The sequence below is a fragment of the Leucopleurus acutus genome (assembly GCF_964270905.1).
Source record: "Leucopleurus acutus genome assembly, chromosome: 19".
In the NCBI taxonomy this organism is placed as follows: Eukaryota; Metazoa; Chordata; class Mammalia; order Artiodactyla; family Delphinidae; genus Leucopleurus; species Leucopleurus acutus.
Window position 1 is genome coordinate 23,783,636 of NC_139161.1, and position 13,729 is coordinate 23,797,364.

General features: G+C 38.8%; 1 protein-coding gene across 2 annotated transcripts in view; it reads right to left on the minus strand.

Moving 5' to 3' along the window:
• Nucleotides 1–13,729, minus strand: part of SPOP (speckle type BTB/POZ protein) — a 66,495-nt gene that overhangs the window by 45,351 nt on the left and 7,415 nt on the right. Inside the window, exon 1 of one of the 2 annotated variants that reach the window (XM_082861052.1) lies at nucleotides 10,613–11,958. The exons of the other annotated variant lie outside the window; for it this stretch is intronic. The gene's annotated coding sequence lies outside the window, so the exon portion shown is untranslated. Of the gene's footprint in view, nucleotides 1–10,612; nucleotides 11,959–13,729 lie in introns of those variants that run through there. 2 annotated transcript variants of the gene reach the window in all.

Consider the following 13,729-nt stretch of genomic DNA (forward strand, 5'->3'; position numbering starts at 1 on the left):
TCCTCCGCGTATAATCTGGCCACTTTCACCCAGAGATGGATATCGGTACACTGAAAAATCAATTTAGTTCCTTATCTTCTTCACTGCCAGAGGATCCCTATTAATTCAGCTGTTTATTCCCAAGTTAAATGGAATAGTACATGATCTCAGAGTTGATAAGTGTTAACAGAGCACACAGAAGTAACTCCTGGGTATTTTAAAAGTGTTTTTTAATTAAATAACTGGTATAATGTCTAGCATGGAGTCGATACTCAATAAGTAACTGTTAATTAAATTAATGAATGTCATCCACGTTGAAAATATCATCTTAGTTTACTAGGAAGTATTTGCAAAGGACCATATAAACATCAGGCAACTCCAGGAGGAGCACATGAGTTTCTAAAAACAAAGTAAACATATATAAAAGTTCTCATTTTACTTTTCTATAATTCGTTATTTTCAGTACTTCTTACATCTTCAGTTGTAGTATGCCATCACATGGCGGGGAGGGAGCAACAACTTTGGTCTTACACTGAAATGTGGAAAAATAAATTTTTAAAAAATTTTAGAACCAGGGAAATGAGGTATATCTAATGCCGTATGTTTTCAGCAGAAGCTCCCTCTAATTTTATAAGAAAAGTGGTTAAACATAATTTAGGAACACCCACTATGAGATTATTCCCAACACATAATCTTTCCTTTCCTCATCCAAGTAAACCAACCACACACAACACTAAATCTCTTAAGAAAACTGCCCCCAGTTTCTTCTATTATCAGGAGATCACTAAAAAAAAAGCCTCAGTTTTAAGGATCAACACAAAGCACTCAAATCAAAGCCGACCTTACATACACTTAACACGTAAAACTCACCAAACACAGCAAGTCCTATGCTGAGGGCCAGAAGCATCTTTCAAAATGAGGGAAGTCTTCTCAACCCTTGCTCTGACTACAGCACAAATTATCAATGGGGCCCAACTCCAGACACTGGGCTCAGAGCAGATAATCCAACAAGGCATCAACTAGGAAAGGGAGGGGCAGTTGAAGTAAATGGGACACGAAGTCAAATATAAGGGTTACCTGGCAAGGGTCCTGCCCATGACCTTATCAGAAAATCACATGGGAGGTCCCCAAATTCCACCACTAAGAACAACCAAAACCATACCCTTACCCGTAGGCCCTTTAGGACTGGTTGCAGCTGAAAAGAATTAAAGTCTTCTAGGTGCTAGCAAATTCTACCTAATGGAGTTCAACGTCCCATCTACCAGAATGAACTCCACAGATTAGAAGATAAAAATTTTAGGTTAACAGTTTTCAAATAAAAATTATAAACTACAGAAAAAACAAATATTACAATCACATAATAAAGGAGGCAGGCCTCAGACTGAGATGAAACAATTACGCCCTTCAATACAATCTACAGTTTCCAAGACACACAAGAATCTGTTTCTTGGACTTGAGATTGGTATTAAGTGGCAATGGATTAAGACAGAAAAATGACTACCTGCAACTAAACCAAAAATCAAATCCAAAGACACTCAATTTAACACTGAGTCTGCACACACTGTCAGGAACAAACTAAAGCCACTATTAGTAGGGCTGCTGTGTTAAACGGCAAACTACTATGACATAAGTAACTGGTCATAATTGGCTGGTAGACAGTCTGATAACCAAAGTGCGTATTTATTGGTTACTGCCCATACTTGCCAGAAAAGTTCATCCAGTCAGATCATGTAATACAAATGACTTCCAAAAGTAAGCAGCAGTTGACCTCTGTCCCCCACTGTATGAGTTTTTAATGAGCACGCGCTCCAAACAAGGCACAGCAGTCAAGGCACAGGCCAGCGGAGGAAGGGAGGTGTCTTCGTTTTCCACTGCTGCATAACAAATTATCAAAAATTGAAATTACATGTCCAGCGTCTTTAAGACTGCCACATAATTTATAATTAACCCAATCACTCCTATAAGTATCTCATGTCTATAAACTTTGACTTTCCCAACTGTTGTTAATTTAGCTAATTCAAAATATTTTTGTTATTCTTGGCATTAAGATACTGTTATCCTCATTCTTTATTCTAGAATGAAATTATAACCTTTATTTCAATCCCTACCACACTTGAAGGAGATGAAAACATTCAAAAAGAAATTGTTTACAATTATTTTAAAAAATACTGTAGATATCTATGGTGAAAAATCATTCACAATTTATTGGTGGAAAAGAAGACTGGGTCAGTATAATCTGTAGACTCTTCAGACCCTTTCTTGCCCCTCTGTCTTCAAGTAGTAGATAACCAAAGTAGGGGGAGGATGGATAAATTTAAATCCACCCATTTTCTTATTTGTCAGGTTGGTCAGAGAACTGGTGGGAAAGTTTAGAAAAATTTGTTAATGTGAGACTCTGGCATTATAAAAAGTTCTAAACAGATCCCGTTAAAAGGATACAAAAGTATCCACAGAACTCTGGATGCATTTATTTATGTATTTAGCATTTTTATATACAGTATAATTTACCTTTTTGTGTACAAAATTTTTGACAGAATTCACATGTAACAACCACCCAAATCAGAATACAGAACAAAATATATGCTTTCAGGCAAGTTATTAATACTCAAAAAAACTCCCTGTACCTCAGACTCCTCACCTGTAAAACACAGGTAAGAATACCTCCATCATAAAGTTACTGTGAAGATTAAATGAGTTAAATACAAGTAAAACGCTTAGAGCAGAGCCTAACACATGATAAGTGCTCGGGAAACATCAGCTATTGTTCTTTCTTTTCTTTCTTTCTGGCTGCTTTGGGTCTTCATTGCTGCACACGGGCCTTCTGAGTTGTGGTGAGGAGGGGCCACTCTTCGTTGTAGTGTGCAGGCTTCTCATTGCGGTGGCTTCTCTTGTTGTGGAGCACGGGGTCGAGGGCGCGTGGGCTTCAGTAGTTGTGGCTCGCGGGCTCTAGAGCGCAGGCTCAGTAGTTGCGGTGCACAGGCTTAGCTGCTCCGCAGCATGTGGGATCTTCCCAGACCAGGGCTCGAACCTGTGTCCCCTGCATTGGCAGGCAGATTCTCAACCACAGCGCCTAGTTTTTTAATAATACTCTGACATTAGGAGGGGAAGGGACTGAGCAGACACATTTTCTAGGTCATGGAAAAGACTGTCCCTCAATGTACCTTAATAAAACCCTCACCATGTACCTTAATAAAACGTCATTCTGGTTTACCTGTCAGCCCAATGTGAGTTTGGCTAGCCACTTTTCTCTGAGACCAGTCAACTCTGGTGCACCGAAGAAACAAGTTTACTTGAAAAACTGAGGAATGGATCCTAAATGCTAAAGGCCCAAAAAAGTTAACAGCATCCTGAGAAGGCTTGTCCGAAGAGCCAGTCAGTCAGCTTATGACCTTGGTTCCCTCTAAAAGGCAACACTGGTCAAATACGCTTCAGTGAAAAGAATGTGATGCTAGGAGGGAGATACTTGAAGTACACCACAAATTAGCTTTAACACGATTATGTACTTTAAAGAGAGAGTCTGAGTTTTAAAAAGTACTAGTCAGTTCTCAATTATCCACACTAAAGGAGGTGAAAAGTGGTGTAAATAATTCAAAACAGACAGTAAAAAAAGAAATCCTTAACATTCTACTTTAGAATGTAATTTTTCCTATAGATTTATATCCAAAATTGCACCTGGATATGATCAACCTCACAGCATCCATTTGAGGTTCAATCTTAGGCCACAAAGTTCTTTCAAATGAAAGTCTCTAAATGTTATAAAGAAGTAAAAGGTGAGGACAAATGAGTTTAATCGGTCTAGACCTGGAAAGCCATGAGAGACCATCCAACTGAGGACTTTTGCTCCCACAGACATGGGGGTGCATTATTGTGCCTAAGGAGCTGGAAGTGGGTACCAGCCTAACTGCAGGCCAATTTATTTCATAAAGTCAAGGTATTCTTGGAAGTTCATGTAATAATCTCAAGTGCCAGAAGACTTCAGCAACCACCCTGTCTAAACCCTTCGATTTTACAGAAGAAACTGAGATCCACAAAAGTTGCAACATGCTGTCAAACTATATAATAAAATGAATATTTAAGTATTGGGAAGTTCATTTTTTTTTTGAGATATAACTGACATATAACACTGTGTTAGTTTTAGGTGTACGACATAATGATTTGATATACATATATATTGTGAAATGATTACCACAATATGTTTAGCTAATATCCATCATTACACAGTTACCAAAAAAATGTGTGTGTGTGTGTGTGTGTGTGTGTATGTGATAAGAACTTTTAAGATCTACGGGAAGTTCATTATTTAAATAATTCACTTATATAAATAAATAACCTATATTTCTTGCAAAAAATTGACTATTCAGTTTGCTTAAATTGGGCCACATATCTGCTTTATCTTAAAGTTCCCTACTGTACAACTTCAGATGTACCAAAAATAAAATCAGTCCTCTGGAATATAACTTAACTCCAATAGAAGCCTCTCCACTGCACCACAACATGAACCCTCCTTTCCAATTAGTCTAGCCGCATACTCTAGCCTATCTGTCAGTTGATACACACCTTCCTCAAATTTGTTCATACCATTCTGAAGGCCAGGAACATTCTCCTACCTCGTATCTGAATACTACTCTTCTGGATCCAGGTCAGGTTCCACCTTGCCTTGAAGCATTTCCTAATCACCTCAGTTCACTCTGAATTCCTATTATATTTATTGTCACTTCTTAGCACTTAACAAATGTTACTTAGGATCCCTTATCTGATAATATAAGATGCCCAGAATTGTAATTGTTCTTTGTATGTGTTTTTCCCTACCTCCAAATTCTCTTTTTTGTAGGTGTAGTGAGAACATGGAATAGGTATTTAAAAATCAAAACAGAACAACTTAGATGAGAAGAGGAAAACAGCTGGTAAAAGGCTAAAATCGATTTTTTTCCTTTATTAAAATGTCCTTTGGGGACTTCCCTGGTGGCGCAGTGGTTAAGAATCTACCTGCCAATTCAGGGGACACAGGTTTGAGCCCTGGTCCAGGAAGATCCCACATGCCTTGGAGAACTAAGCCCGTGTGCCACAACTACTGAGCCTGCGCTCTAGAGCCCATGAGCCACAACTACTGAAGCCCGTGCACCTAGAGCCCATGCTCCACAGCAAGAGAAGCCACTGCAATGAGAAGCCCGCGCACCGCAACGAAGAGTAGCCCCCACTCGCTGCAACTAGAGAAAGCCCGCGTGCAGCAACGAAGACCCAACGCAGCCAAAAAATATATAATTAGTTAATTAATTTTAAAAAATGTCCTTTAATGCTGTTTAAATATCTTTTCAACTATAAAGATATTAAAAGAACAATTAGGAAAATATGGAACATTGCATAATCTTCAACACAGCAATTCTGTCCACTTTAGGAATCCATCCTAAGGAATCAGTCTGATCAGTGTATAAAGATTCATCACAGCATAATTTATAAGCAAAAACTGGAGAAAAAGGAAGTTCATTAGGAGGGAACAGACCAAATAAAATATGATGCATCCATACAACATATTTCTATGTAGTTACTTTAAAAGAGTATTAGTAATGACATGAAAATTTTAAAGTTGTTTCTATTTTTTTCTATTTCTCCATGATTTAATAATCAGAAAAAAGCAAATCTTTTCACTCTGAAAAAAATATAGTGTAGATCTGAAATAACATACAACTATTTACCACTTAAGAAGTGACACACTAGCTCATGAAGAGTATCCTTAACAATGTATCAAAGTCAACAGGAAACAAAGTTCCCTGCTGTTTTCATGTTGTTTCTTCATGCCAGAAGTTTCTGAAATAATTACCAATAATTTTCATTGAAGGAAGTTTTCACCTATTCAGAGGACAGACATCTCCATAAGTGGTGACAGGACGGCAATGAGTCAAGTCATCGTCAAGTCAAGTTATATTCCAAAGGTCAGTGACGACGACCACCACCAACACCCCATCATCAGACCAACAAGGCAGAGGGGAGGTCCACTGAGTTAGCATCTCTAATCAACAGATGTGAATACTGGAGTACATGAAGACCAAGATGGTACTCTGTGTCTTTTTGTTGACAGGATTTCAACTCCAATGGCTCCCACAGCCATTCCACTTCAGATGCTCACTGACATTCTCATACCTTAGCAAGGATCTCTTGGAATTTTTTCTACTTCCCAGATGCTAACTTCCGAATTTTTCTCTCTGAACTTCTATTCCATCTACCAAGAGGAAGGGAACACTCAAGACGAGAAAACAAGTACAAAAGCCCTGAAGGAGGACCTAGCTGGGCATATTGGAAGAACAGAAAGAAAGCCAGTGCAGCTTGAACATGGTGCACAAAGGAAAACTGCAGAAGAAACTGGAAGGGATGATATCACAGAGGGCCCAGCAGGTCATGATGAAGACTTTGGATGCTGTGTTTTCAAAAATGTTTCCACTCCCATGGTGAACCAATCTTATGTAAATAAAACCTAGATTTATGTTTCAAAGCTCACCTGCTCTTCCAAAACCCAGTGCAATAGATTAAACTGCCTGCCTGCTAAGCAGCCTCTCTTAAATGTCAATATATGCAAAGCCAAACACTATCTTTTTTCCCAAACCCGTTCCTCCTGACTATTTTATATCTGTTACCAGACCGACCATTACCCAGTCCTGACTGACATCTTAAAGCTATCTTTCATTCCTTGTCTACTGCCCATCCCCACTACATACAGGCTCCACAGGTCCCCAAACCTCCAACCTACTCTTTCTTTTCTAGTCCCAATGCCCCCATCCTAGTTCACACTAGCACCAATTCTTATTCAAATTACTGGGATAGGCTAAACTTCCCAGACCTTCAGTTCCTTCCCCATCAAATATATCCTATATGATGTCATTTAGATACTTTTAAGACCATCAACAAGCAGGTTGTATACAAATTTATCACCTCAAGTTCTGACTTGACTTCAAGCTCCACTCACATTTCTGCCTACTTAATGTATTTATACTCAGCCTCATTCACATCTCAAATTTTAACATGTCTAAAACTGAACTCCTGACTTCTGACCTTCCCTCCAAATCCCACACCTACTCTTCCCATTCCTATTTCCCACTCCCATCTCAGTAAGTGGCACCTCTACCCATCCAATTACTTGAGCCCGAAATCTGGGAGTCATCCGTGACACTTTCTTCTCCCTAAACCCCCACATTCACTCTAAAATTAAACAGATTTTCTTTGACATACTTCTCAAATAATCTACTTCTCTCCATTACCTCTGCCACCGAGTTCCACCTGCAAAGATACTTATTTAGGTTGTATGAGGTGCAGCCCAGGCTTCAGGAGCTTTAAAAGCTCCCCGGGTGGTTCTGGCGTGCAGCTAAGGGCTCACCCTCTGCTCTGCAGGTCCTGGACTCCTACGAACCACTCCAAGCTTATTTCTACTACTTTCTCCCCTGTTCACCTGACTCTAGCCAGCCCGGCCTCCTTGCTGGTGCCTTGAACATGCCAGGCACATGCATTCCTCCTGGCTTTTGCCCTTGCCACTCCCTCTGCCTGGAGTTTCTGGTTTACTCCTCCACCTTCTACTTCTACAGATATTCACTCAAATATTACTATTGTAGTGATTTAGTGAGACATTCCCTGGCCATTCTATCGAAGACTGCAATACCCACCTCCACCTCAACGCTCAGCATCTCTTTCTCTGGCGTTATTTTTCTCCTTGGGACTTACCACATTCTAACATAACATATATTTTATTTATCTTGTTTACTGCCTGAATATGCACTTCATGAGAGCAGGGATGTTTGTCTGTTTTGTTCCTTAACTACATCCCCAGCAGCTAGAACATCATCTGGCACAAGGTAGGTACTCTATTAAAAATTTAACTCCTCAGCAAGGCCTGCCCAGATTCCTCAATTAAATTTAATTTCCCCATTATCCCCCATAGTAATTTATTCCTTTCCTTCATAACATTTACAGTAATTTGTCATTATATTTTGTTTATTTGTTGAAATTCCTTTCCTAGAATGTAAATTCCATGAGAATAGGGATTTTCTGTTTGGTTCACCACTATATACAGCATTCCTCATGCTTAAGTGGCACAGAGCAATTTAAAAATTTTTAGATGAATGAGTTAATAAATGATTGAGGTCAAATACATTTTCTGAAAGCACACTCTGATCATGTTATTGTTTCAATCAAAAACTTTCAAAGTCTCTCCATCACTCACCACATTAAACCCTAACTGCCTGGCCTTGGTAGAAGACCTCCCACGTTCTGGGCCAATTTACTTTCCTGTCTTGCTCCCATTTTCCCCTGTGTCTTTTGCTTCAGCTACACTACACTGCTCATTATTTCCAGTACGCACCCTATACTAACACTGCATTTCCTCACCTCCACATTTTTACTCATGATATTCCTTCTGCCTGAATTCCCTTCTTATTCCTGCCTATCAAAATTCCAGCCTTTAAAATTCCTACCCTTCAAAACCCAGCTCAAATGTAACCTTCACAAAGATAGTCCTCCCACCCTAACTTTCCCAACTGAATGGTCTCTTCCTCTTCTTTTTTTGTTTTTGGCCGCGCCATGGGGCTTGTGAGATCTTAATTCCCCGACCAGGGATCGAACCCGTGCCCTCTGCAGTGGAAGTGAGGAGTCTTAACCACTGGACCGCCAGGGAAGTCCCTCTTCCTCTTCTAAACACCAAAACACGTAATACTGGTTTAATTCCCCACTCATTTCGGAACACCTTTTACAAACTCTTTTGCTTATAATTACTCAATAGATATTTGTTGAAATGAAGTCAGTTAACACCACTAGTCCCCCTTCTCTGTCATAAAACATATTTAAATTTGGGGGGAGGGGGTGTCCTCTTTCACAAGACTCTTTAATGACCAAAAAGACTTAAAGCTGAAATAGCAGATTCCTAGCCTTAACCTTCCCTTCCATGCTTTTTCTGAAAAGGCAAGATCTTCCCAAATGTAATTTTTGGAGCTCAGATTTTTTAATGTACTCAACTGCTTGAAAAAAATGTTAAGCTGCACGTGCTACTACGATGACATAAATTCCATATGCCATATTAAAATGGGTTACCCTAAGATTATGACATATTTGAAAGACTATCTGGCTAAAAATCTGAATACCTTAAATTCTGCTGTTTGAAAACGATAATTACTAGGAAAATATTTCTGTTCAACAAGAAATCTGAAACTTTTTATGATCTTTTAAGTACCCCACTCATTTCTACATCATGTTAAATGATGTTAAGTAACACTACCAGCAATCCAGTAAAACTCTACCATGAAACACTTGTTGTACCTCAAATAATAGACTTTTGTTTCCCTACCCACTGGGGTTCCCGAAGTGTAGTTCAGAGATCCCTGAAAAGTCCCTTTCATTGAGTCTGTTAAGTTGAAACTATTTTCATAATACTAAGAAACTACTGCCTTTTTCATTGTGTTGGCATTTGCACTGGTGATACAAAATCAATAATGGGTATAACTGTGGATGCCTTAGCTTAAATCAAGGTAACGGCATCAAACTGTACTAGAGTTATGTGTGTCTTTTACCATCATGGACTAGTGATCTTTTTAAAAAGTCAATTTCACTTAAAAATGTTCTTGATGAAGCAATAAAAATTACTAATTTTATTAAATCTGAGCCCTTGTACAGGTCTTTTAAATATTCTGCGTGATGAAATGGGAAGTATGCAAAAAGCACTTCTACGGGATAGTACATTGGTTGTCTCCAGGAAAAGCAATTGTGACTCTGATTAGTGAGCTAAACTAACTGCTTTTTTCATGGAACACTACTTTTACTTGGAACAAAGGGCAAACTGTCGTTATTCAGACATGAATATTTAGCAGGCATTTTCTTGAAAATGAAGTGATTCTGTCCCTTCAAGGAAAACAATTGATAGTATTTGTTGCCAATGATCAAGTCCAAGCTTTCAATCAAAAATTAAAATTTTGGAAATACTGTAGCTGCTTAATAGACGCCCAATACTTACAAATTTTTCTGATAAGAAGGACAGTGATATTAGCTAATGTGGGTTTTTTGGTATTATATTATGAAATGTGTCATTTGGAAGATCTGCTTAACTCAATGAACCAACATTTCCTAAACAGCCAATGCATGATATTATAAAATCATGTATCATGATATTATAAAATTCATGTAAATGAATTTTAATGTAACAGTAACATCGTATGATTGCAGATTGCACACTGCAGCCTAACTTGTGAAGAAACTACCAATTATCAAGTTTTGGTGTAGTATCAGAGAATAATATGCACAATTGTCTGAAAATACTCCTCCCTTTTCCAACTACAAGTCCTTTAAGGCCATATTTTCTTCATGTATTTCAATCAAAACAATTTATCACATCAGACTGAATACAGAAGCAGATATGAGATTCTAGCTGTTTTCTATTAAGCTGGATATTTAAGAGATTTGCAAAAATCTAAAAATGTCACTCTTCTAATTTTTTTAAGTTATTTTTCATAAAAATATATTATTTGTGTTAATATGATAGCTTTTTAAGTAATTAATTTTTTTTAATGTTTTTTGTTTTAATTTCTAATTTAGTAACTATCACTAGATATAAACCACATAAAGAAAATCTCAATAATTTTTAAGAGTGTAAAGAGGGACTTACCTGGTGGTCTAGTGGTAAGGAATCTGCCTTCCAATGCAGGGGACACAGGTTCGATCCCTGGTCAGGGAACTAAGATTCCACATGCTGCGGGGCAACTAAGCCCGCGCACCTCAACTAGGGAAAGCCTGCTCGCCACAACTAGAGAGAAGCCTGCGTGCCGCAACAAAAGATGCCACAGTGAAGATCCCGTGTGCTGCAAATAAGACCTGACGCAGCCAAATATAAAATATAATAAATAAATAAAACAAGTATATATTAAAAAAAAAAGTGTAAAGAGTTCTGAGACCAATAAGTTTTGAGAACCACTGCTTAAGAGAATTTGCCTCTGATTCCAACCCCAAATTGTTTTTTGTATCCTCAACCAGAGTTGAACCTGGGGCAGATATCTGGCCCAGGGGAAATCAAGCCTTAGACTGACCAAATCAGATATTGCTCAGGAATCTGAATTAAGCTTCATGGATACTGAAGTCTGTTTATGGTGGAACACTAGATTCCATTAACTCTAACTGCTGAAGTATTGTACTTGGAACTGTCTTGGTGCCAGCCCTTTCTGAAGCCTTGCTGTTCACCTTTTCCTTGGATTCGACGACAGCTATTTCCTTCTGATAAATCTTTTATATGAGCTATTTTAAATAGGCTTCTTTTCCTTATGATCAAGAAAGCCTTAACACCACAGAACCTCAATGCCATTACCAGAAGTGTTTCATCTGGTGTCCTTGTATGAGACAACAAATTATAACAAGATTCTCCTCCATCTGAAGACCATATTCCCATATAAAAAAAAAATGATCACTCCAACAAAACTAAAAATTGAATGGAAATTATCGGCTCATTCAGAATAAGAGACAAACTTAATGACCAGCTGCAGATAAGGGAGGCTTGATTTTTTTCTCTCTTTTGGAGAAGGCCATTATATATCATGTCAATACAATTTAGACAGCAAATGGCTTCACTGCAATACACCAATCTGACAGGGTTTTTCAGAGAGGTTGATGAACAGAAAAAGAACAAGGTAATGAGACCTGCCCTACCAGATATGAACAACTATTATAAAGCTATGATAATTAAGGCAGTGTAGTACCAGCACAAGATATGTAAACAGACCAATGGTACAGAATATAGAGAACACAGACACAAATCGTCATATATTTGGAAACATGTACGTGGTATTTAAAGTTGTAGGGGGCAAATATGACTATTCAATAAATGATGGTGGCATATCAGGTTATCCTATGGAAAGAAAATTAAATCCCTACTTTGGGTTATCCTTATGAAAATAATTAGATCCCTACTTAACACCAAGCATCAAAATAAATTCCAGGTGGATTAGAAACCTGAATGTGAAAAGCATAACTTTAAAACTTGTAGAAGAAAATACAGGATGTAACTATTACCTCACAAGAAACACACACTATAAAGGAAAAAAAAAAAATCCTACTTTAAAGTTTAAATTTAGTTTCAATAAAAGGTAAAGTTAAAAAACAAATTAAAATATACCCATTATGGATGGCTATTATTTTTTTAAAAAAGAAGAAAATAACAAGTGTTGCCAAGGATGTAGAGAAACTGGAACCCTTGTGCATTACTGGTAAGAATGTAAGATGGTGCAGCCACTACATTAAACTGTATGGAGCTTCCTTAAAAAAGGTAAACATAGAATTAACATATAATTCAGCAATTCCACTTCTGGGTATATACCCAAAAGAATTGAAATCAGGGTCTCAAAGAGATATTTGCCCGCCTATGTTCAGAGCAGCATTATTCACAACAGCAAAAGGTGGAAGCAACCCAAGTGTCCATTGGTGGATGAATGGATAAACAAAATGTAATTACATACATACAAAGAAGTATTATTCAGCCCTGGAAAGGAAGGAAATTCTGACACATGCTAAAGTATGGATGAACCTCACAGACATCATGCTAAGTGAAATAAGCCAGATACAAGAGGACAAATACTGCATGATTCCGCTCATATGAAGTATCTAAAAGTAGTCAAAATCATAGAAACAGAAAGTAGTACCTGTTTCTAAATACCAAGAAAAGGATTATGTAAATCTCAAATTAAGGAGATGAATGATTACATATACATCTTTTTTTTCTTACAAACAAATAGTCAGATTGATAGGAGGAATTAGAGGTCTTCAGAGAACTACTGCAAGCCCTCCTTTGATGTAGCTGGTGCCACAGCCTGAAGATTTATGCCAACAGCTTCTTAGAAAGCAACAGTCAAGAATAAAGGTCTCTGGGGCTTCCCTGGTGGTGCAGTGGTTGAGAGTCCACCTGCCAATGCAGGGGACATGGGTTTGTGCCCTGGTCCGGGAAGATCCCACATGCTGCAGAGCGGCTGGGCCCATGAGCCATGGCCACTGAGCCTGCACATCCGGAGCCTGTGCTCTGCAACGGGAGAGGCCACAACAGTAGAGGCCCAAGTACTGCAAAAAAAAAAGAATAAAGGTCTTTGGGACTTCCCTGGTGGTCCAGTGGTTAACTCTCTGTGCTTCCACTGCAGGGGGTGTGGGTTTGATCCCTGGTCAGGGAACTAAGATTCGGCATGCCGCACGGCGTGGCCAAAAAATAAAAAAACTTTTTAAAAAGAGTTGTTGGGACTTCTCTGGTGGCGCAGTGGTTAAGAATCCGCCTGCCAACGTGGGGAACACAGGTTCGAGCCCTGGTCTTGGAAGATTCCACATGCTGCGGAGCAGCTAAGCCCGTGCGCCACAACTACTGAGCCTGCACTCTAGAGCCCACGAGCCACAAGTGCTGAGCCCACGTGCCACAACTACTGAAGCCTGCACACCTACAGCCCGTGCTCTGCAGCAAGAGAAGACACTGCAATGAGAAGCCTGTGCGCTGCAACGAAGAGTAGCCCCCGCTCGCCGCAACTAGAGAAAGCCCGCACGCAGCAACGAAGACCCAATGCAGCCAAAAATAAAAAAATAAATAAAATAAAATTTTTTTTAAGTGTTAAAAAAAAAAAAGAATAAAGGTCTTCACGGTCAAGCAACAGTTACTGTCCGAATGTAAAATTCCCATTCTGCGGTCTGCATCCAGCTCTCCCAAAGCAGCATGACCAACTCTGCCACACAGAGCAACTAAACAACTCCTGCCAATTCTATT